We start from the raw sequence: 24,809 nt of genomic DNA on the forward strand, positions 1-24,809 counted from the left end.
TTTAAGCCCTTTATAAGCTGACAAAAAGCACCAGCTTATAAAAGGGACTTACGGTACTTGGTGCCTCATATGAAAGCTGACTGAGAAGGGCAAGGTTGTTTTTGCTTTGTTTTATTAAAGTACATAACATACTCCTCTAGCATGTTTGTTTCCCAGCACAAGACATTTACTGGTCAACGCCACATCTGGTATCCAATAATGGGAGACAGAAGGGAAAGGAGAAGCCTTCATCTCACTTATACTTTAAGAACAGCAGGACCCCAAAATGCTTTACATGCAGGAAGAAAACAACCCATGGGAATTGGTAGCTTTGAGAACTAACCTGATACATTTGTCAATTCAAGAGCAAGTGATTTCATTTTTTTGTAGGGTGAAAAATAATGAAGTGAGTATCGCGTTCTCCTCTTGTTAAGTGCCTTTATTATGTTTACTTCTGAAAACTCACTTAAGATCTCTATTTAAGAGTGAATATTATTCCTTATCTCGAAGTCAGCAGAAGCTTAGCATGCCATGCTGAAAATACTTGTTGGTTACTGGAAGATAAAATAAGCCATTACTTGCAGTAGCTAAACATTATTATTGTGATTTGATTTTGGCTATTAACACCAGGAGCAGTGGCAAGAGGGTTGGCTACTATGTAATTAGCATTAAATCCAATAAAATCGTATAAACTAAAATGATGAGAAATGGGTAGAGAACACAAATATAAGGAAGGGAGATTTCTGGACTAGAAAAAAAGGAGAAATGAGAGCTGTTAGTATGCTTTTACTGTACTGCAGTCAAGGTCATAAACCATGCAACTGACCTGTAGAAATACCCTTCATGAGATTATCCAGATTACAATGAAGAAAATGTACCATTGCCAACTTATTTATACTGAATCATCCCTGCAGCAAAGCTTCTGAATAGCAGTCTCCTATTTTCAGAGAATCAACAGCTACAAATTTGTAAACATCTTTGAGCCTGTTTTAAATAATCACGTATGAATAGATTACAGGACGTGGCTTTAACTGTTCAGTTCAATTGTAATTATTATATTTTCACACCTCAACAGAGGTTAGAAGAGGTGACCTAGAGCCTAGGTTAGTTATCAAAGTATGATTGCTTTAATTTCCCATCAAAATTATGTACGCGGGTGGCACTGTGGGTTAAACCACAGAGCCTAGGGCTTGCCGATCAGAAGGTCGGCGGTTTGAATCCCTGCGACGGGGTGAGCTCCCGTTGTTCGGTCCCTGCTCCTGCCAACCTAGCAGTTCGAAAGCACGTCAAAGTGCAAGTAGATAAATAGGTACTGCTCCGGCGGGAAGGTAAACAGCGTTTTCGTGTGCTGCTCTGGTTCGCCAGAAGCGGCTTAGTCATGCTGGCCACATGACCCAGAAGCTGTACGCCAGCTCCCTCGGCCAATAGAGTGAGATGAGCACCGCAACCCCAGAGTCGGTCACGACTGGACCTAATGGTCAGGGGTCCCTTTACAATCAAGCTACACCATCCTCCACTCAGAACTCCATCACTCTTTCTTGCTACCGATGCACTGGCTGGAAATTTATCCACTAGGGAAGGCACAAAGTAATAGAGCAGAGAGCAACATGCATTATGAAAAGCCTTACCAATCAACAGAATTGGGTGCTGCTGTCCAAAAAGTGCACATCCATCCTCCTTTACCTAGTACCAACAAGTGTTTGTACGAAGCTCAGAAGCACCACCTTAGATCAGCCTTCCTCAGTCTGGTGCTCTCAATATTTTTTCAGGCTACAACTCCCAAAGGCGTACATAGGCTCCCATGCACTCTTGGAAATGAGCTGTATCGCCACCCAACCAACACCGTGTGCCCTTGGCAAGGAGCTCCGCCAAGGTGCCTTGGCAGCGTGTGGAACAGCGGGCTCCTAGCCACTCCAAGTCAGAGTGGGGAGGCACAATTTTTGCACCCTTGGTGAGGGCCAACCTATCCAACCCCTAGGTACACCCTTGTTACTCCCATGAGCTCCAGCCAGCTTGGCCAATGGCCAGGAATAATTAAGAGTTGTGCTACAAAAGCTATTGAGGGCACCAGATTGGGGAAGGCTGGCTTAGATAGTTACGAGAACTTTTCTCCAGCTCATTTCACATAGACTGCAGTCTAATCAGGATGCATTTCTGAATAGACATATTTAGGATTGACTGTTCCCCCCCCCACCTTAGAAGCTCAGTGTGCCTATATCCAAACAATAGTTTCTTATAGTGTGGGAAGACCTACTAGGTGCAAGAATCCACTTGTTTATAAAGTTACATGCATATATCTAGCATTGCCTGAACAGTTACCTGTATGAACATTTCCATATCAGATTATTTTTGTAGAGTTCAACTAGCATTTAACATTTCAGTAGCCAAGTAAACTATCTCTAGCTTTCCCCATCCATATATGGCACTAGCTTTAAAGAAAATAAGCAGCATCTTGAGCCACAAAGGAATTCAGATATCCAGATCATTTTTGCAAAAAGTATTACATATAGGTGAGAGAGTGATAAAGAATTTTAAAAGTAGTTGATAGTCTACTTTGAAACACTGTTTTTAGATAATTATGTCTCGTTTATTTCCATGGAATGTGTATGCATGTGCAGGATTACAAACAATTGATAGTGAAGCAGCATGAGGGCAATTAAATGGATGCAGGTGGCGCTGTGGGTTAAACCACAGAGCCTAGGGCTTGCCAATCAGAAGGTCAGCGGTTTGAATCCCCGCGATGGGGTGAGCTCCTGTTGCTCGGTTCCAGCTCCTGCCAACCCAGCAGTTCAAAAGCACGTCAAAGTGCAAGTAGATAAATAGGTACCACTACAGCAGGAAGGTAAACAGTGTTTCCGTGTGATGCTCTGGTTCGCCAGAAGTGGCTTTGTCATGCTGGCCACATGACCTGGAAGCTGTACGCCGAGATGAGCGCCACAACCCCAGAGTCGGTCACGACTGGAACTAATGGTCAGGGGTCCCTTAACCTTTAAGGGTAGCAAGGGAATCCAAAAGTTGTTTAATTGTCTATCCTTATCTTTGTCTGGATCACACTGGCAGGTAGAAGTTTACATTTACCCTCTCACTGGAAACAATGAAGGAAAAGGAGACCTGGTCTAAAATGTCTCCAGGTCTGGGGGGATATTAGGGGACTAGGAAGACTTTAGAGCCAGCTGATTTTCTGGTCCTCTCCTGACATGTTTCCGAACGAACAACCTTCAACATGTCCCTTTCAGCACTACCAATCTTGGGAATTCCAAAGTCACTTGGGGCAAGGCATTGCTGGCTTTCTGTGGTGGTGGTGTTACCAGAAAAGTGCTCATTGCCTTCACTTGATTTCTGCCTCAGCTCATTCATCTTTGACAGGTAATGAATCTGGGGAGTTGGGCCATCAAAAGGAACCCCCTTATTTTCTGGTAACAGTAGAGAGGCAGGATTGGACATCAAGCTCTATCTTCAACCATGGGCAAGAGGCTCCAATATATCCTATGGCCCATGGGACACTCTCCTGGGCATCACAGGGATACATATTTTAAATATCTGCACTAGTCAATTACTTATTATACATATGTTAGAGATGATTTGGTTACCACTTAAACCAACTTGTAACTGGTAATTGGCACAACACAGCAATCAATCCCAGGTGCAAATTTAGGATTTTAATTTAGCTTTAAAGTACAGCTGCTCTCCAAAGAGAAACATCTCTTGAATCAAGCAACATAGAAACAATTTCCTCTCCTATAGGAAACATGTTTATTAACCAGCTTCAAAAATATTTCCTCAGTACCTTATTTAATCTGTTGAATAGGACAGTTACTTCAATTATGGGGAAGTATCTTCATTGAAATACACTAGCACCCCCTCTCTCACACACCCATTTTAAACATACAAGAATCCCTCACCTTCAAAAATATAAATAAAAACAGTAACTAAGAAGGCCATCACAAAAGGCAAGGGGCTGCCTCCTTTTATGTACGTGTCCCGCTAACAATACGGCTGCAGTGTGTGTTTTACCTAGTAACGAGCTTCCATAGGTTAAAATGACAATTTTTGAATCATGCGAAGACAGCCCAGTCTAGATACAACGGTAATTACATCTGAATGGAAAAACACTCAAAACTATCAATCCTCCCGGCAATCAGGGAAGCCTAGCGCGGCTGCTCATTAACTCTCCTGGAATTGCCTGCAAACTGCACAAATGCTTCTGTTTATATGAATAGCCTTCGGCACATTTCCCTCCCTCTTTCTCCAAAGAAAAACAAGAACAGCACACGCACGCACGCTGGAGAAAATGGAGGAAAGAGTGAAAACGGCCAGCGCAAGGCGCAAACTGCCGCCCGCCCCCCCACCTTGCTGGAATTGCTTATCCTAGGGAGATTCGCAGCCCGATCCCAAATGAACACTTAGTTCAACGGGGTTTCATTTTTGGGATTTAACATCGCAGCCTTAATCTGTTCACTCGGTCCCCAGGCAGCTTCCCTTTCCCTACAATGCTCGAGTCAGAGCAGCACCGTAGACCCTCCGTATCCTCTCCAAGTAACTCTCCCATAGCGACGCCGTTTACTCTTGTCACTTAACTGGTCGGATACGAGCAATCCGCTAGGTGTCCTTTCTCCTTTCCCTGCATTGCATGATTCCCCCCACCCTGCCCTCGGGCGGCGTGCTGAGCTTCCACAGCTGAGACGGGCACGGTGCAAACCTGCATCACCCGAAGGGACCCAGGATGCAAAGCCCCCAATAATGCACAGCAAGAGCAGGAACCAAAGCGACAGGTCGCCCCCCGCCTAGGAGGACCCCCGCACCCCTCCCTCCCCAGAGCGCGTGTCAATATTGTCCCCGGGAGGACGGAGAGAAAGGGAGGACAAGGCCGAGACCTTCCCGCCAGCTCTCCGCGGGGACAGGGGCAGGGAAGCGGAGGGAGAGATGGGAAGGGAAGACGCGGAATACTCCGGCCGGAGGGGAAGAGGCGTCGCGCCTCAGTCGCTACCCGAGGAGTTCCGAAAGCACAACAAGCGCCGCCCCAGCGCCAAAGCGGGCGGGGAGGCACCAGAGCGCGAGTAGTGCAAAACACAGCCTAGAAGCAGCCACCTACCTGCTCCCAAGAAGACACGACCGCGCAGGTGAACCTGAGCCGCTGCAGCTGCCTCTCCCAGTAGCAGCAGCAGCAGCAGCAATGCCAGCATGTGTGGGGAAGCGACTACGCAGGCGCGCTGCGCCTCGGTGCGAGTTTCCCAGCTCTCGCGCAAGCGCAGAGCCGCGTCAATGTTTAGGGCCACAAAAGAATATTGCTCGTTCGGCTTGGAGGGAAATTGGGGAGAGGAATGAGTTGGGTTGGCAGCGGCAGTTCGGGTGGGTTTTAGTACTTGCAAGAGGTACAGTTGCGCTCTGGTAGAAACGCAAGGTGTCAGGTGCGAAGGGCATACATTTGGAGCATTTTAGAACATGTTGCTCCTGAGCTCGGGGATTTGTTTATTTAGTAAAGTTCACCATCCTTCCATCCCCTGTTGCAGTAACCTTTCTTCACTTCAGCAGTCAGTAGCATAGGGAAAGTATTTTTTGTTGTTCCTATCAGAGGTATAAACTTTGGCGGTGGGGCTCAAGATCTCTCTACTCCAGAGGCGCTACCTGCCTGCCCCCCCCCCCCCAGGCAACACTACAGCCCCTGCCAAGCATATTGACAGGCTGACTTGATGGGTTCATTTACAACAGCAGCACAGGACTGACCCATCTGTTGTGTAATTCGACAGTTTTCATGATTCTTTGAGGCTTTGTACCTGTCTGCCAGCATTTGTTTGTGTTTCATAGAATTGTAGAGCTGGCAGGCCTTTGAAGATGGGGGACATCTGCAGGGACCTCACCTGTTCTCCAAGAATTCTCATAGATTATAGACAGAGGCTCTGAGATTGCACCAGGAAGCTCCTTTAGTACCCTTGGGTGCAGCTCATCAGGCCCTGGAGATTTGCATTCACTTAAAGTAGCTTGGTATTCCCTTACCACTTTTCCTATATTGGGCTGCATCTCCCTCCTTGCATCATTTATTCTGTTATCACCAGGTTGGGCACTGCTTTTCTTTTGAGTGAGGACAGAGATAAAGTAGGTGTTGAGCAGCTCTGCCTTCTCTGTCACCCAACAGCATTTTTCTGTCTTCACATAGAGGACCTAGGTACTTGCTTATTCTTCCTCTTGCTTTGAACATAGCAGAAGAAACCTTTCAATTTTATTCCGAGCTTTGACCCACCTGACCTCCTTTTAACTGTTGGGTACTCGTGTATACTCTTCCTTCATGATTTCCCCTTCCTTCCATTTCTTATACATGCCCTTCTTAAATCTCAGCTCATCTGTAAGCTCATGCAACTACACTGGCTTCTTTAGATGCCTCCCAGTTTTTTTTCTTGTTGGAATTGTCTGCATTTGGGCCTTCAATATTTCACCTTTAAGAAACTCCAGTCCCATCTTGGACTCCCTTCTCTTTGAGTATTTCTCACCATGGGATATCAACCAGTCATTCATTAAGCTTTTTGAAATCAGCCTTCTTAAAGTCAAGAGTGCTTGTACACTCAGTTTTCGTTTGTCTCTGCACCCGGCTTTCTATTGTTAAAAAATTGCATGTCAGAAATCCTTGCTGGTCTATCTTGCTGGGTAGATGGGAGAGAGTTTGCTGGGTGGGGTGTGCTAAAATGAAAGATGCAGCAGTGCTTTTTGGAATGCAGTTGGAATTAATGAATGCAATTGATGGGGTGGAAGGATGATAAAGGCTGTTGTGGTAGTAAGATGCAGTACAAAGGAGAAAGTATGGTTTAACTGCCACCGCAAGGCTAGCAAAACAGGAGGCAACCAAGATTCCCTCAAATTACTCATTCATCTGGACCATATAATGTTTACAAGGAAGTAAACCCCATGAGACTTATTCACAAGAAGCTAATCATATGATTGCAGCCTTCAAGGACAATGTCCTCTTGACTATTTGGAAACACGGGCACCCTTCTTCATTTTATTGTTTCATAGATCCCTTTGTCAAACCTTGATGTTGATTTTTCAGGACTGAGTTGTGGCTCAAACAGAGCCCTAAGGAATTTAACATTTCTTTTTAGTTACTGGGGGCGGGGTGAAGAAGGCTTGCTTTAGAGAACAACAATTGAAGCAGGCATTCATATCAAACGGGGGAATCAAATAAAGTATTAGATGATAAAATGGGCTGTGGATGAAGTTAACAGGTGTCAAAGAACAAAAATGTATATTTTTGTGATGCTTAGAGGTGGGAATATTCATTCTCAAAATAAGTTCTGTATTGAAGCTGATATGTACCAAGTTTAAGACAAACACAAATAAATAAAATGTTACCAGGAGATAGATATCATTATCACGTTCTGCTTGTGAACTTTTCGTAGGATCTGGCTAGGTGCTGAAATTAAAAATGGTGTTCCCCCAACTTGGTGCCTTCCAGATAGATATTATGGAACTACGAATCCCATCAGCCCCAGCCAAATACAACATTAGGAGGGCACCCTGTTGGAGAAAGTTCCAGAATGGAAAGTCTGAATTTGAGGGGTGAGGAACAATTTCAGATCCAACACAGTATAGTATGGATTTGCGTATGTAGAGAGGGTTGTAGTTCTAGGATTTCATTTTCTCAAGTAGTGCAGCCATTTCAGATAATTTTCTCAGGACAGCCAGAATGCTCTCCATATTAGTGATCATCTGTAACACTAGGCTGAGGAAGCCTCATTTATTGCCTGACCTACAAAAAGAACAGGATTGTTTAGAAAGGATTAAAGGGTCAATGGCCTTTTGCTGTCACCAGCTGAGCTGCAGCAGTATTATTTACAAGCTGATTTTACTCCAGAGTGATTACTATTGAAGATTTAAAACTATATACAGAATGTCATGGCTAGTGGAGTCCCCCTATACACAAGGCAAACACAGGAGAGTTGCCATACCACTATAAAAACACATAGCCCTATATATGTAGTGTAACTGTAATGAATGCAGGTCAGATGAGGACCAGGAGACCAACAGTAACATGAACTTTATAGAGCAGGTGGGATTTCCCCCTCCCAGCTCAACATAGTTGCAGTTGTAGAACAATAAAATGTGCATAGCAGTTTGAGTATGAAATAGTGTAGTCCTTCCCAGATTTGAATGCACCGTTAAATTAGTGGGCAAAGGAGAAATCAACATACCCAACAGCAGTACAGAACAAAGCTGCCAAACCACATGTTCCACTGAAAAATCATGGGAACCCAAAGCCAACAAGGGCAGGCATTGCCCTAGGAGGGAAATTTGTTGGCTGAGTGATTACATTGGATTTGGAATAAGTCATAGTTTCAACTAATGTATTGAATGGTTACAGTACAATCCTATACGTGCCTAATCAGAAGTAATCCCTGTTGACTTCAATGCGCCTCACTCTCTAGCAAGGTTTAATTAACCAGTAGAAAAGCTATGGTGCTATTCCTATGAAGTAAAAATTACTTAAAGGTAAAATCTTAAGGATTATTATTTTAGTTTTTAAAATGTAATGCAGGGGCTCTGTAGAGATATTTCACACTAACTCCATGGCAATTTATAGCACAGGTGGTATTCAATCATACTTTCCTTACTGTCAAAGCATGCAGATAAGTCCTATGACTGTTGTCCTTTTCACTAGTGATGATGTATTGTTTAGCCATTGATTCGAAGACATACCAAATAAACTATTCAAAAGCTAAACCAAAATAATGTTCAGAGCTTCTCCCTACTCTGTAAAATAATAACAAAGCCTGTTTTCAGAAACTATATTGATAGTATGTATGCTATCTTTAAGAATGAGAGTCTAAAGATAAGGGATTAGAATTAATTTGGTATGTGCTTTGGTCAGTTTTATTTTCTAGATGCATAAACAGTAAAAAAAAAGAGACTGTGACAAAATCATAACTATGAATATTCGCAACACAAGGCTCCCTGGATTTGGCTGAAGTGGAGAGTGCTTTTGCTGTCCGCATTAACCTAGTTTGTTAACCCTATGCCTAATTAAGCAAACTGCCTCCAGGAAAAAGAGAATGGTAATTAATTTTAAAATAGATAAAAGGGAGGAGGAGAATGCAATGTAAGAAATAGCCATGTTGTGAGGGTTGCAACCTACAACCAAGAATGCCGAAATAAATTAACAAAATCAAGGTTATGTAAAACAGGCTTTTATCAGTGCCAGTTCTAATGAGTTACACAGTATGGTGCAAGTAAAAAAAGGAAGCGGGTGGACCTGTCTTTACTGCACATAGATTAGAATCGTGGAGTTGGAAGGGACCCTGAGGGTCATCTAGTCCAACCCCCTGCAATGCTGGAATCCTGTCCACAGTCGTCCTGGGTGGGCTCCAACAACCAAACTTCTGGTTAGCAGTTATTGCCAACAGGAAAGAAGTCTCAAGATTGGAAAGCTTTAATTGTTGGAATCCTACATTGCAGCTTCCTCTGTACTTCAATTTCTCATTTGCTGATGCCTCATATATGCTGTTGCTCAGGGAATTCAGAAGGAATGGAGGAACTATTCTTAGAGGGGGAAACCCTGATTTAATTTAAAATCAGAAGAAATCCGGATTTAATTTAAAATCATGATAAGACATTATATTTCTTTAATTGGCTTGAAATTAAACTTGTCTCTTTGAGTTATGCAATATGCATGGCACAACCCTATGCATATCTACTTTGAAGTCCCCCACTGGATTCAGTAAGACTCACTCTCAGGAAAGTGTGCATCATATCCTACCCTCATGCTGCAGTCTGATAGCACTTACCTGGGAATAGGTATTTTGTGTGACATACTTCTGAGTAGACCTGTGTATAACCACATCTGTGGTGCATAAGCAACAGACATTGCAAGTACCTGTGGGGATCCAAACATATTAGAGAACTATGGTAAAAGCAAACCAATCAGAAGAGAAAGAATGACATCTGTTGACATCAAAGAGACATGAAATGTAGAAGTTCCTTGATACAATATGCCCCTCAAGCTTGTTTGTGCAATGTCTACATCCATAAGAAAATGTAGGCTGCTATCCTTAATTGACCCAGCCTTGCAAACTTTCAAGCTAAACACAAACGTTGATCAAATTCCAGGCCAGACCTGGAGGCAGGCAGCATACACACATGTATACATCATGAAGATGGTCCCATGCAGCAACGAGCCTTCTTTGAGGCTAATTGTGGCTTGTTATTTTATTTTGTTTTATTAAATTTTGTTTTATTTTATGACTCCCTTAAGCTGAAGATCTCAAGGTGGTTCACAGCATAAAATAAAAACAAAAACAAAATACATAAAAAAAACCTTCCTTCCAGTAGCACCTTAGAGACCAACTAAGCTTGTCATTGGTATGAGCTTTCGTGTGCATGCACACTTCTTCAGATACCTTCAGATACCTGAAGAAGTGTGCATGCACCCGAAAGCTCATACCAATGACAAACTTAGTTGGTCTCTAAGGTGCTACTGGAAGGATTTTTTTTTTTAAAAAAAAAATTTGTTTCGACTACGTCAGACCAACATGGCTACCTACCTGTAACAAAATACATAGTAAGAACAAAACAAAGACACATTTAAAAGTACAAAGAATGTTAATCAGCCAAAGGCCTGGTTGAGCAGAAAAGTTTTTGCCTGGTGCTTAAAGATGAAGGTGCCAAGCAAGCCTCCCAGGGCAGAGTATTCCACAAATGGGGAGCCACTGCAGAAAATACTTATGTTGCCACCCTCCAAACCTCTTGTGGTGGAGGTACACAAAAAAGGGCCTCAGATGATCACAAAGTCTAGGTCAGTTCATATGGGGAGAGGCAATCCTTGAGGTACTGCTGCAGTCCTTAGCCACTTAAAGGCTTAGGCTTAGCCACCGTGTTTCTCCAAAAATAAGACACCGTCTTATATTTTTTTTTCCTCAAAAAAACACACGGTGGCTTATTTTCAGGGGATGTCTTATTTTTTTTATTAAGTATGGTACAGTTTAACCTACAAAGTTAAACTGCCTATCACTATAGCATATTTTTGGGGTATGGCTTATTTTCGGAGAAACACGGCAGGTCAAAATCAGCACTTTGAAGTGGTCCCAGAACCTAAGTGGGAACAGATGCAATCGGGCTACTGATATGCTCAAACTGTCTTGCCCCGATGAGCAACTGAAGTTTCCAAACCACCTTCAGAGGCAGCCCCACCTATAACACATTGCAGTGATGTAACCTAGAGGTTACCAGAGCACAGGTGACGGAAGTCAGGCTATCCCTGTCCAGATAAGGGAGCAGGTGGGCCACCAACGAAAGCTGATGGAAGGCACTCCACGCCACTGAGGCTACCTGAGCCTCAAACCACCTTCAAAGGGAGTGTAAAACCCCATTAAGAGCAGGCAACCTCCCAGCCATCTGGTATAAGGAACCACCCACTAAAAATGCCTCTGTCTTATATGGATTGAGCTTCAATTTGCTGGCTTTCATCCAGTCCATGACCGAGGCAACACAACAGTCCAGCACATCTATTGCCATACCTGCAGATGCAAAGGAATAAGTAGAGCTGTGTGTCATCAGCATATTGCTGACCACCTACTCCAAAACTCTAGATAATCCCACTTAACAGTTTCATGTAGATGTTAAACAGCACAGGGGATAAAACTGAATCTTGAGGAACCCCACATTCAAGGCTCTACAGGAGCACTCCCCAAGCATCATTCTCTGGAAACAACCATCCAAGTAGGAAAAGAACCACCGCAAAGCGATGCTACCAACCTCTATCTTGGAAAGCCGCTCCAGAAGGATACCATGGTTTGTACTGAAAGCTGCTGAGAAGTCGAGGAGAATTAACAAGGGCACATTTCTTCTGTTTCTCTCCTGACTGAGGTCATCATACATGGCAGTTTCTGTGCCAAAAGCAGGCCTAAATCCGAAACTGAAATGTATCTGGAAGATCAGTTTCCTCAAAGACTGACTGGATCTTGTCTGCAACCACCCGCTCAAGAACCTTGCCCAAGAAGGGGAGATTAGCCAGTAGTTACTTAATTTCCCAATGCAGGGAGGGTTTATTAAGGAATGGTTTTACCACCGCCTCCTTCAAGCAGGCAGCAACCACCCCCTCTCGCAGGGAGGCATTAATCACCCCCCTGACCCAGCCAGCTGCCCCCTCCCTGCTAGTTTCTTTCAACCAAGAGGAGCAAGGGTTCAGAGTGCAAGTGGTTGCCATGACCGACCCAAGTACCTTGTCCACATCCTTGAGCCTTACCAACTGAAACCCATCCAGCACAACAAGACTAGACAGTGCTCTGGATTGCCCTTGAAATTCATGTGCTGTAACAGTGGAGTCAAGATCCCTGTGGATGCAAGCAATTTTATCCTAAAAATGCTTTGCAAACAAGTCACAGTGAGTCTCCAGTACTCTTTCCTTTCATGGAAACTGATCCTTTAAAAGACTGAAATCTCTTACCCTTTGGATAAGTGTTTATATGTGTGGGCAGAAAGAGTTTGAAACACAATGTTTTTCATTAAAAAAATCCTTCAGTAGCACCTTAAAGACCAACTAAGTTTTTATTTTGGTATGAGCTTTCGTGTGCATGCACACTTCTTCAGATACCATGTTTTTCATGTTTTGTGAAAGCAACATAGCAGAAATAGCAGCTTACATTTATGTTACAAGGTCAGCATTTTTACCATTGCATTTTGCTTCCTGCTGATCATTTTCAAGTAAAATACCCTGAGAAAGAAAGTAAACACATCTCACACATAAAAAGGCTAGCATGAATCCAAATTTCTGGTTCCTAACGCCATCTAGTGTATGGCTTCTGTTCTAAAATATAGGAGGAAATAACCTACCAAGAGCTACCGTAATTCAATGCTTTTTAAATCAGGACTGTGTGGAATTTCCAGTCTGAAGGCATCTCCAAGGGGTTCCACAACTTTTAAAATCTCTTCACCTTTCCTTCTTGCACTAGCCTGTCATTCCCACTCTTAAGAGTGGGAATGTCTATATGTAACATGTGGCCTGGTCTTAGTACTACCGGTAACACCTTAAATTGGGTCTGGTAGCTCATTGACTGTTAGTGCAGGGCTTTCAGAACAGGTGTGCTACTGGAATGGTTTTATTGAAATGTATTGTTTTATATGTCTTTTTTGTAGTTAAGTGAAGAGTAAGTTAAATAGGTAATAATAATGATTTCTTAAATCGAATTTTCATCACAGCTTCTAGTAGAAATTACCTTTAACATCTAGATATTCTCAGTGAGGTATCTTTTAACTCCTGGGCCCACTTCTGTAATGGTAGGCGGAGTGCAGCTCCAGACTTTTTTGTGCTGACTGATGGGAGTTGTGGAGGGTATTTGGTTGGTGAAGGCTGTTCTGAACTTTCTTTTTGGGTTTTTTAGCCATCCGGTTTGGGCTTGTTAAAGTTATAACTAAATTCCACAATAGAATTGCTGTTAGGCTGAAGACAGCATAGTGTAGTAGTACTATCTACAGTATTCCCCCTTCTTGTTGGCTATAGTCATATGCCTTCTCAGACATTGCTTTTTATAATTGTTGTGCAAATGGTTTGTGCATCCATTATGCATGCGTTTAAAACATTAGCAAACTTTGATCTACTGTTGTATTAAAGACAAGCTTTCTAACCTCCTTAAAGTGTGGTGTAATGGCAGTGTCAGCCCAAGACATTTTGGCACCTGAAGCAAACCACAAAATGCTTTCTCCCCTCCCATTAGGGAAGAAGGGGCGGGTTACGATTTACAATGTGACCAAATGAGGGGGGTGGAATCAAATCAAGCTTGCCTGACGGTTGATGTGGGAATCAAAGCCCATCATGGGTGGGAAAGAGGCCCATTCTAAATCATGACAGGTGGGTGCAGAGCCCAAGAGACTTCAGAGGGCAGCCCCATGGGCATAGCCATCAAGTAAATAAATAAAAATACTTAACTAAAAATAGAAATTGTAGCGATTTTAACAGATTTTCCTGAGCACTGGGGATCAATATAAAGTAATCTAAAACAACTGCTGTTGAGACATTTCATTCCAAATCTGCTAGACAGAGCCAGACAGAGGTTAATGACAGGTAGGTGTCTAGCCCCAGCCTAACATAAATCCTGCCTTTCTGCCTTCCTAACATAAAACCTGTGGGGGGGGGCTATGTCTGGTCCTTCAAGGGGCAAACCTTTGCACTTGCTGTGCTCCATCGCCACCTGCTTAGGACCCTTCTAGGAGCTGCTCCTTGCAAGGTCCCTAATTAAAGGCTTACTGTTCTAGGGGGTGCATGGGTGAGGGTGGGTCTTTGCCATTAAGCAAAGGTGTATTTGGATAGTATGGCTTTTTTCTTTTTCTTTTTTTACAAAATCACTTGCGAATTTGCTGACTTAAAATTTTTGCAAGCTGCTTGCTTGTTATTGCTTGAATTCTGCAAATTTGAAAACTTTTTGTGGGCTGTATTGGCGGCCTTTGGACCATATATATATATAGTATACCACTAAGAGGATGAGATGGTTGGACAGTGTTCTCAAAGCTACCAACATGAGTCTGACCAAACTGCGGGAGGCAGTGGAAGACAGGAGTGCCTGGCGTGCTATGGTCCATGGGGTCACGAAGAGTAAAGGTAAAGGGACCCCTGGCCATTAGGTCCAGTCGTGACCGACTCTGGGGTTGTGCGCTCATCTCGCATTATTGGCCAAGGGAGCCGGCGTATAGCTTCCAGGTCATGTGGCCAGCATGACAAAGCTGCTTCTGGCAAACCAGAGCAGCACATGGAAACGCTGTTTACCTTCCCGCTATAGCGGTTCCTATTTATCTACTTGCATTTTGACGTGCTTTCGAACTGCTAGGTTGGCAGGAGCTGGGACCAAGCAACGGGAGCTCACCCCGTCACAGGGATTCGAACCGCCGACCTTCTGATCAGCAAGCCCTAGACTCAGTGGTTTAGCCCACAGCGCCACCTGGGTCCCTGGCGCCTGGCGTGCTATGGTCCATGGGGTCACGAAGAGTAGGACACGACTAAACGACTAAACAACAACAACAACACAGCGGGGCTTACCTCCACGTAGACATGCACGCATAGGATTGCATTGTTAGGAATTTTAACAACAAGGTTGAAACAGCAGGACAAATTAAAAAGAACCCGTCAACAGCTATCAGTCAATCACCCATTTCCACCACCCTTCTGAGTGATACCCCCTCCCCACCTTTTCCCTACATACGGTAAGCGCCTGGGGACTTCTGCTTCAGTGTATCTGAAGAAGTGTGCATGTACACGAAAGCTCATACCAAAATAAAAACTTAGTTGGTCTTTAAGGTGCTGCTGGAAGGAATTTTTTTTATTTTGTTTCGACTACGTCAGACCAACACGGCTACCTCCTACCTGTAACTAAAAAGAACCCGGGCCCTTTAAAAGTGGCAACGAAAGAGCTGAGCAAGAACGGCCCTGCGCATGCGCACACCGCCCAAGCCTGCCTGAAATTTCTTCCCTTCGCCTTACTCTCCCACCGCTTTTCAAGGGAAATATCACACACGCACGCGTACTTCCGGTGGAGAACGACCGTAGGGGGAATATGAGAACTTATTTCGCGCAGCACGGAAGGTTCTCAAGGCGCGTGCGCGCCGTGTAGGGTGGAAACAGGGCTCTAGGGTGTGAATTTTCTGGCGCAGCCGGAAGTGTCCGAAGAGACCTGAGCGCAGCGTCCGATTTCTCTCCCGCACCCCCGCCCCTCACCCATTGCGGGCACTATGGAACCGGGAGCTTGAAGGAGGAGCTGCTTGCCTTTGCCCCAGACATGCTAGCCGACCCCCTTGGTGCAGGTAAGCGCGGCCAGGCGACACCCCCCCTCCGCAAAAGAACCACGGCCCACGACGCGCTCTCCCTCCGCTGGGCCCGCTCCCTCACCCGCTCTGACCTCTGCGCTCCGGGCTGGCTCGCTCCTTTATTATTCCCGGGTTGGAGGCCTCGACGCCCGATCCTGGCGCCTCCGTTCCCGGGAGGGTGTAGCCGGAGGCAGGGCGATGGGGGGTGGTCTTCTCCGGGCTGCCTCTCTCAACGGTGTGCGCGGTTGTGCTTGGCCGGGAAGCAGCTCCTCTTTCCCGGCAGACCGCTCCCGGGAGAAAGTGCTCCCTGCGGGAGAGGAGTTGCTCTTGCTTCCGGTGGATCCTGGAGCCCCCAGGGGACTCCCAGGCAAAGCTAGGCCCTGCCGAGGCGAAGAAGTATCCCTTTCCCCACCACCCTCTCGAGGAAGAGCCCCTACAGCAGCTGCCTGAGTGAGTTACGATTGCACTTCAGTTTGTAGTTGTAGTTGCTGCTGCTGGGCAAGGTTGAGCAGCTGGCAAATTCTGGGTTCATTTCTTCTCCCAACTCGGAAAGATGCTGACCCTGTGAAATGGTCAAACTCAGGTGGATGGAAACTGTACTGATGGCATGTCATCTTGGAGTAGCTAAGAGGGACTTAAGGTATAAATGGAGCTATGTGTTGTCATGAATTTGTTTGCTCCGTTTGCTGCTTTTACCTTTCCTCACTCTACAGCTTTCTGCAAAAAAGAGGGGTAATTACCGGTATAGTGCTCTGCTACAGAGTTGTTGTAAAAATCAGCAACGCTGATGTGCGAGAAGCACTTTGAAAAAGCGCTATGTATAAATGCTAAGTATTAATACTGTTTGTGGAAAGAGTTTATTCCCTTCGAGCAGGGGAGCAGAACCGCTGGGTTATGGTTGGCTCTCAATGCCCATCAAGTCCAGCAAGCATAGCCACAGTCACAGATTATAGGAGTTATTGCTGAAAGCATTTGGGGGGCGAGAGGTTGGGGACGGCTGTCTCATTCCATGTGGGGCAGTTGTAGTATGTAATCCAGTCTCTGTGTTTACTGCCTTTCATCCTAGTTGTTTGAAAACCTAACTTGAAATCCTGGCTTCTTTGAAGCTAGAAGTTATACTCTTACTGACAGGATTTTGCTGTTTTGCCTCATGCCTGAAGGCAAGCAGCCAGTTATTCTACTCACTGATTTCCCCAATTTAGTTGTTTTTTTAAAAGTTACTGCTATGAAGATCCTGTTTTTACTTTAAAAAAAAGAGTAAAAAAGGACTGCTTTTCAAAACCTGGTAATGTAATATCTAGGACATATTCATAAAAAAAAAATTCAGTGTTGCACTCTTCTGATTGTTCTATCTGTGCAAGTATTGCACACACACCCCATGCAGTTCTGGGGGCTTTTCTGACCCTCCCTAAGCCAGTTTTATGGGCAGGGGGAGAAAGCCTCATTGTGCAAGTAGAAGTCCTTGTGCAAGTAGAAGTAGAATCCTGCCCACAATACCTGTGAATTTGTATGTAGTTATATATTGGGTATTGTTTTGTTTTGAAATTCTAAAAAATAAAAGTAAAAATGCAGTAATTAACTTAAGAACCTGGCAAATTATAGGCTCGGATCATGTGCACATATGCCATTTTCAGCCCTCAGCAACCCAATCGGAAAAAGTATTGAGTCAGAACACTTCTTGAAAGAGGATACATAAAATAACTTAAGATAATTGTTTCTTAGTACTCACTTTCTCTTGCAGATTAGCTGAATAGCATTTCTTCCCACTCTATATCCCTCCAGTGGTCTACATACCATTCTGAATATATGTGCCATTCTGAACATATGCGTGAGCTGTGCCCAAAGCAGCTTACAACAAACATTCAAAATATCAAAATGCAAAGCCATGGGGTGGGGTTGTTGCTCTTGCAAAAACATGCACTTGTGGTATTTCTGCTGCAGTGTGGTTGTACATCTATGAACAAAAACCCCCACATGAAGCAGATCAAAAATAAGTATACCAGAGAGTTTATGTCATTGTTCTTGTTATGTGGAAATGAAGAGCAAAAAGCAGATCATTGTTTGGAAGCACAATATAGTAAAATTTTGTAAGAGAGAATGGGGAAGGTGTCTACCTTTATGGCGTGGTACTGAAGTGGCATTTTTGCATACTCCCTCTCCTCCCATAACAATACAATGCACTAAATAAGGAATCCTTCGGAGCACTATTCTTTCGCAAGCATAATGGTAGCAGACATAATGAACAAGAACAATAGAACAGTTATGCAAATGTTTAATAAAAACTCAGATTTGAGAAAAATAATGCAACATGTGGATGCATTTATTTTATAAACTTAAGACCCCAGATAAGCTGGAAGCAGGGAATGCTTTTTGTCAATTATGTTTAGTGCGTAGGCTGTGAACATTTGGAGGTCAGTTATCTTGCTTTATTTATCTGCTTTTTGTAACATGTAAGGTTTACTACTGTACAGTAATGCAATTATGTGGATCTGCCTATTAGACTATTGTGCAGAAGGCCACTGCTAATTTCCTGACAGGGAGGTGGGAACATATTCAACAGATGTGGCAAATGCATAGGCTTGTTGTTTGCATCTCTGTCCAGCTTAAGCTTCTGGCACTTGCCCTTTAGAGCCTTTAATTGTTTGATACCTGAATACTTGAGAGACTCCCACTCTTGATTTGAACCTCCATACTGTCTGCGTTCTGTAGATTACATGCTCCTATGAGCCTCTGCCCTGTGTGGTTAGACTAGAAGTAGTCCCCATAATGTAATGGCCCTAATTTTTACCCATTTCAAGAGGTACAGTGTTAATCTCATTGCCTTCTTGAAGGTGTAACCATTTATCTTGGTAGGCATTCACAAAAAAAGGCTGTGTTTCTGATCTTACTACATTTTTGTTTTTATATTATGCTTATGTAAATGTTTGGGTTGTGTGAAGTCTGTTGATTTCAAGCAGACAGACTGCTTCGTAAATATGTTTAGGATTGAAGTGTGTGGCTCTGTTTGGTGTTATATATGGAGATTTAAAAGCTTAGAAATACTATCCTGGCTCCAATATAATCGGAACAATAATAAACAAATAGTAGTAGTTAAAATGTTCCTTAGGTGAGTTCTATAGGAAAATCTTACATTAAAAGCCCAAAGGAACCAGCTTCGAAAAGAAAATACTTGGCTTGCCCTCAAGGCTCTACAAACTTTGTTTGGAAAAGGCCAGCAGATTTAATTAAATCGTTATTACTTTTTTAAAAAAACAAAAACAAACAAACCCCAAAACTATTCTGTAGGACTAGGAGAAGATTTGGGCATGGTCAAGTAACCTACATATATTTTTACCTCCCTTCACACCAGCTGCCCTGGGAACTCTTGGGTTGAAAGGAGGAATACAAATTAAATAATAACTGAGTAGCCTCTCCTACAGCTATGTGTATAAGATATTCTCCATAATGTACTGGCCCTTTTCACCAGCTCCCTGCTCTAAAGCTCCTTCTAGAACTGGGGAGTTAAGAGTTTTAGGTGTTAGTACAGGGTCTGCTGGTGTTTGAGGTTTTTAAAACTCCATCCTCTTCTTCTTTCCTTCTTTCCTATCTTTTGGGTTTCAACCATTCTGCTTCTCAAGCTCTTTTGGCTCTCTGATCGCCCTTTAGTACTTGTCCTTGTGCCTTTTGTGATGTTTTCCTCAAAGTGTGCAATGGGGAACCTGTGGAGTGTGGACCTCCATATGTTGTTTGAATACAACTACTGTACTGCCATCCCTGAACATTGGCTGTGCTGCTGGGACTGATGGGGTTGGAGTCAAACAATATTTATAGGGCCATAGGTTCCCTATTCCGGCCATGTTACATGTTTGAAGAGGTTGCCAAGGAAGCAAGATGACACACAATATTTCAGTACATTATTACATTCTCCATTAGGCTATAATTAGATGTTTGGATTTTGGATGTTAAGGAACAAATTAACAGTGGCTGTGTTTGGACAATCATACCATGGCTTAATAATGTATGCATAGACCTTCTTGCCCCTGTACTTAGTCCCATGGCTCCCATTCTTTGTGTACCACAGTGAGCCAGGAAGTGCTCAATTGACCATAGTTGCCTGCTTAATATGAAATGGGAAAGGTTGCCTAGTTTGGAATGAGGTGGTATTCTAGATTAACTTCAAAAGACAGTTTAAAATTCCTGGCTTATTTGAAATCTGCTAATGACCATTTCCTATTTCAGCCAAAACAGGCAACTATGGTCAGTTAACTTAATGTGGTACAGCAAGAGTGGGTGCCATGGGGACCAAACTACAGCACACTGAGAGATTGGACTACCTGCATGTGCTTGGTCACTTCTCAGTTTAGCTAATAAAGATGAATTATAGTATTGCAAGACGCTGCCTATTTCTAAAGTTGGATTAATGTGTAGTGTACAAACTTTCAAAGTGAAGAAAAATCGGTTGGCATCCAATAGAACTTGTCTGCTTACACAAGTAGTACACCAATTAGGCATGGAGGGAAACAATTCCCTCCCTGCTTGCTGCAGTGCCCCCTAAATTGGGTTTAGAGAGTCCCCCAACCCTTCAGAACAGATTTAGGGGTGTGTGGTACTGCAGGGGGGGGAGTATTGATACCTGCCTGCCTCCCTAATCTGCTGGTGTTTTCTTTCTGTCAGCCGACAGTTACAGTAAAACCTGTATAATAATTAGCCTAACAGTAAGAAGGGTATAAAAATAGAATGACACCAGGGGGGAAATGCAACAGAGAAGAGATGAGCTTATATTAAAGGAGGACAAGAGGATGCTTGCTGAGTGGAGAGAATTCCATGCATCAAGGGCCAGGGGAGAGTGAAAGAGATGGCACCCACGCAGGAAATGGCACAAGGAAATGAAAGTTTAATAAGAAAATTATCGTTTTATGAATGAATTGGAGAAAGGAAAATGTAACTAAGACAGATAAGGGGTAAGATCAGGAAAATACTTGTAAAGTGAAACTTAATTGAGTCAGTAAAGGAAGACTGTGAAGCAGATGGGCTTGTGTTGCATGTCATGCTAAGCCAAATAATGGTAATGCATAATAAACCTATGGGTTCCCACAGGGCAGATTCTGGCCACTTTGCTCCTCTCCAGTCATTTCACTGCTGTGCTAAACCATAGTGTGGCTTATCATGTCATCTGAAGGTTAAGCTCCCTCCAGACTAACCATGAATTGTAACCAAGGTTTGTCTTAGCCAATTTATAATTAGCATATTTAAAGGACTACATGTTCTAATGATCCCACTTATTGAGGTACCTGGGGAGGTCCTGTTCTGTGTTCCACTATTGCAGCTGGGAAGTGCAGTTGGAAATGTGGAACAGTGCCTTCTCAGTTGTAGCAACCAGACTCTGGAACTTCCTCCTTCTCCTCTTAATTTTTCATCACTATTTTCTGTCCTTTAACATGTCCTTTAGTTGTCCTTCCTGTATTTTGTAGTTTTGATGAGGCTGACTTTTTCTGTGGCTGATTTTGCTTCATTCTGTGCTGCTCAAAATTTAATCTTGTCTGTCTTTTCTTAACAAAGCAACATGGTTTTTGAAAATTCTGCTACTTTGTTTTATTGTATGCTATTTTGAGGATACCTTAAACAGAAAAGCAGTTTTAAAACTTCAGAACATAATAGCGCAATATATGAAAGGCTGGAAAGCACTATGGGGAGGGTGGTGGGTTGGGCGGTGGTGGTGATTGGAAGGGTGATAATTTCTTTTGGGTATTTGATTTGTATTATGTATTTTTATCATATTATATATAATAAATTATATATATTGTATATTATTTATTGTATTTTTGGTTTTTTGTCTTGTAATTCTTGTAATCCTTATAATTTTTGCAATCTAAATAAAATATTTAAAAAAATTCAAAAAATTAAAACTTCAGTTTACACAGAGCAAAAACCAGATTGGGAAGTGTCAAAAGGGGAATTTGAGAAACTAAGCTGAGGCATTGGTTGTTGAAGTGTAGGAATGAAAGAGAGAATAGAAAAAGAATAACAGTTCTAGGGAGGTGGAGGATTCAGAAGGCTTTTTTAAATACAGTATCAGGGGAAACAGCCTCGCGAGTGCGCCTGCGTGGAGACAGAGCTCGCTCGTGCGCCTGCGTGGAGACAGAGCTCGCTCGCGAGCACGGGGCTATCTCGTGTGTCCTCTGGATTCTCTCGCAAGAGCTGCTCCGAACGCCGAGAGGCTGAGCTCCCTTACGCACCAGCCAACGCGCTCCATCTCTGCACTCCAAGTCCCAACGGCTGTCCGTGGGGCACATGCACAGTAGCGCAATCCCACGGACACAGGGACTGGGCGCAGAGACACTTGCACTTTATTATATAGGATAGCAAAAGGAGAATGAAGATTCAGCAAGAATGATGGAGAATTATATCAGAATATTGCAACCCAATGAAGAAGAGCATAGTTAAAGACAGAACTTTTACTGATAAAAATAAGGTGAGATGAGTAATATTGTCTAGAATTAAAGCACGTGAGCAGAATGAAAGCATGAAATCATAATTAGTGGAGTTCCTGAGATTTGCAGAGATATTCAGCAGCTTTGATGTAGGAATAAAAATAAGATAAAAAGGGAGACTGCTAAAGTAGAATATCAGTTGTATGATGGAAACCAGAGCAAAATAGTCTAATGTGTGACCATTCAGAACACACAACTGCAGAATAAGGAGATTGCAAGAGAAAAGACTGATGAGTTCCCACAGATAGCCAAGTGTATAAAATGAAGTTCTCAAATGGTTCAGAAACTTTGGGACGTGTCCAACACTGCAGTTCTGCTAGTGCAGCAGACTTCTGCTTGTGCAGCAGAACTTTCCCCATCTCCCCTGCAGCCCCCCCCCCAACTCTCAAATCCACTTCAGACAGCTGGAGCACACTCTGGAGCATATTTTTAGGATGCACAGGGGAGGAAGAGGAAGATGTGTTGCATTAGTGCACAGTGTTGGATACACCCCTAGAGGAAAAATTAAATGTCAGAAATTAAAGCAAACAAATTGATTTGAAAGAGGAAAACGAGCAGAATGAAGACTAACAATTAATTCATTTCTTCATATTGCAAGATCTAGACTGGGTGATGAACCTTTTTTGGTCTAAGGGTCACATTTCCTCATTGTCACACCCTCCACTCAGGGATGTTTAGACCAAATCCTCTGCCTTCCTGCATGCCAGCTGATTTGTGAGGAGCATGGAGTATTTTATTTCCTATTGTGGCACACGGCTGGGTGGAGAGGTTTAAACCACTGTGCCCTGCCCAGCACTGTGATGCTACCCTCCAGCTCCCAGCCCAGTTTACCATTGGTGATGATGCTGAACAAAGCTCCTTTCCTTTAGCCACCATTGGTCTGAGCAGATTGGAGTTCTTAGGAAATGTCTGAGCACCCTATACTGTTTATGGAGCACTTGGATCAATGGTGGCTGATGGAGTGGTGTTTCATTCTGTGCCACTGGTAAACTGACTTGGGGACTAGCGGACATAAAAACAAAAGATTAGGCAGACTGGGTCAGGCCTATAGTCTTGTTTTGCCAACGCTGTTCTAAGATGTAGTGAGCAGAATAAATTGGTGTATAGAAGAGTGGGTGAAAGCAAAAGAACTTGTGTGAGAAAGTGCTGAACAAGATTCAGAATGTGAGACAAAATGGATATTGAAGTTGCTAAGAATAAGAGTGGGAGTGGAGAAGAATGAGGCAACTGTAGACTCAAGGATCACAGTACAGTAGCTGGCTTCAAAGAGAGAAAGAGATGACAGGCTTAGCTCTCCTGTCTACAACTGACTCCTCTCATCTGAGAAATGCATATGAAAACCAAAAGAAGTGGTTGCAAGTAGGACAGCAAGTACAAAGCAGAAGAAATTTTTTAAAAAGGTTTTCCCCCTAGTTAATGTCTTAATTTGCTCCCCCACCTTGGACCAAATGAATATTCTTGCTCTAAGTCTACTCCTGCTCCTTAGTGATCCGCTGGAGGTGGGACTCCTCTCTCCTTGTCAGAAGGCAGCATTTTATACAGTACTTCATTATCCTGAACTAGTTGAAATGTCTACCATCTCAATGTACAGTACTTCTGACAGAGAAGTGGCAAGCATGTGACCGTTTCCTATTCTTCCACTCAGGAAATTTCTAGCTGTAAGCCATTTTCTTGTCCAGGAAATAAAAGTTGATTCCTTAGGAAGTGTGTGGGAGTGGAGGATATCCTTCTAAACATATCAGCTTAGTTCTGAATACAGTACTTTCTCTGTGATAAAGGTGAAAGAATATATTTGTGGGAGGAGATTATATTGCTAAAGAATTTTAGTTCAGCTCCCTCCCCCCTGTGGATAAATGTTATTTATACACACCTCCCTATTTTATGGCAGTCCTGTTTGAAAGCCCACTTTCTGCCAACTCTTTCCTTTTGGTGCTGAGTGGAAGATAGATTTTCTTCTTCTCTTGAATAGATGTCTATTTCACTACTACAGATTTTTCTTTTAGACTTGTAGGGGAAATAGTACCTCTGATATGTTTCCTTCTCTAATATACATGGCCTAGCATAGTGAGCAGGCTTAGATACACTTGAGATTAGGGGCTGGAGCTTCCAGATTGGAAGATGCAAGTTCCAAGGATTCCTGAGTTCTGCCACTTCCATATTTAGAAGTTAACCAGTTTTATGTCAACATAGTGACTGGCACTGAATGAACACAGCTTATTAGCATTCTTTGAGACCAGCTTTCTTAATGTAGCATGTGTACACGCTACTTGACTACCAGAATCACAGAGATATCCTTTTGCATAAGCACGTGAAACACAAAATGACTAGTTGAGCTGTTTGTGAAGTTCCAGGTACTGTATATAACCTACTGTAATACATTTGGTCACTGTGCTACATTTTCCATGGATACGATGCAGCACTCATGAGGTTCTGCTGATCATTGCATAGACCATGTCTAGCATAACGTAGGGCAGGCATCCCCAAACTTCGACCCTCCAGATGTTTTGGACTACAATTCCCATCTTCCCCGAACACTGGTCCTGTTAGCTAGGGATCATGGGAGTTGTAGGCCATAACATCTGGAGT

At 43.3% G+C, this 24,809-nt stretch overlaps 2 protein-coding genes across 11 annotated transcripts in view; one reads left to right on the forward strand and one right to left on the reverse strand.

Moving 5' to 3' along the window:
• The window catches only part of NDRG3 (NDRG family member 3), a 58,066-nt gene extending 41,887 nt beyond the window's left edge, over positions 1 to 16,179 (reverse strand). For 4 of the 7 annotated variants that reach the window (XM_035123404.3, XM_035123403.3, XM_088673476.1 and 1 more), the window contains exon 1: positions 5,072 to 5,166. The gene's annotated coding sequence lies outside the window, so the exon portion shown is untranslated. Of the gene's footprint in view, positions 1 to 4,557; positions 5,167 to 15,845 lie in introns of those variants that run through there. The other 3 variants (XM_060277231.2, XM_088673473.1, XM_088673474.1) reach the window with 3 other exon arrangements.
• Positions 15,440 to 24,809, forward strand: part of RALGAPB (Ral GTPase activating protein non-catalytic subunit beta) — a 60,466-nt gene continuing 51,096 nt past the window's right edge. For all 4 annotated transcript variants that reach the window (XM_035121874.3, XM_035121875.3, XM_035121876.3 and 1 more), the window contains exon 1: positions 15,440 to 15,750. The gene's annotated coding sequence lies outside the window, so the exon portion shown is untranslated. The remainder of the gene's footprint in view (positions 15,751 to 24,809) is intronic.

Source organism: Zootoca vivipara, chromosome 7, assembly GCF_965207765.1.
Source record: "Zootoca vivipara chromosome 7, rZooViv2.hap1.1, whole genome shotgun sequence".
Lineage (NCBI taxonomy): Eukaryota > Metazoa > Chordata > Lepidosauria > Squamata > Lacertidae > Zootoca > Zootoca vivipara.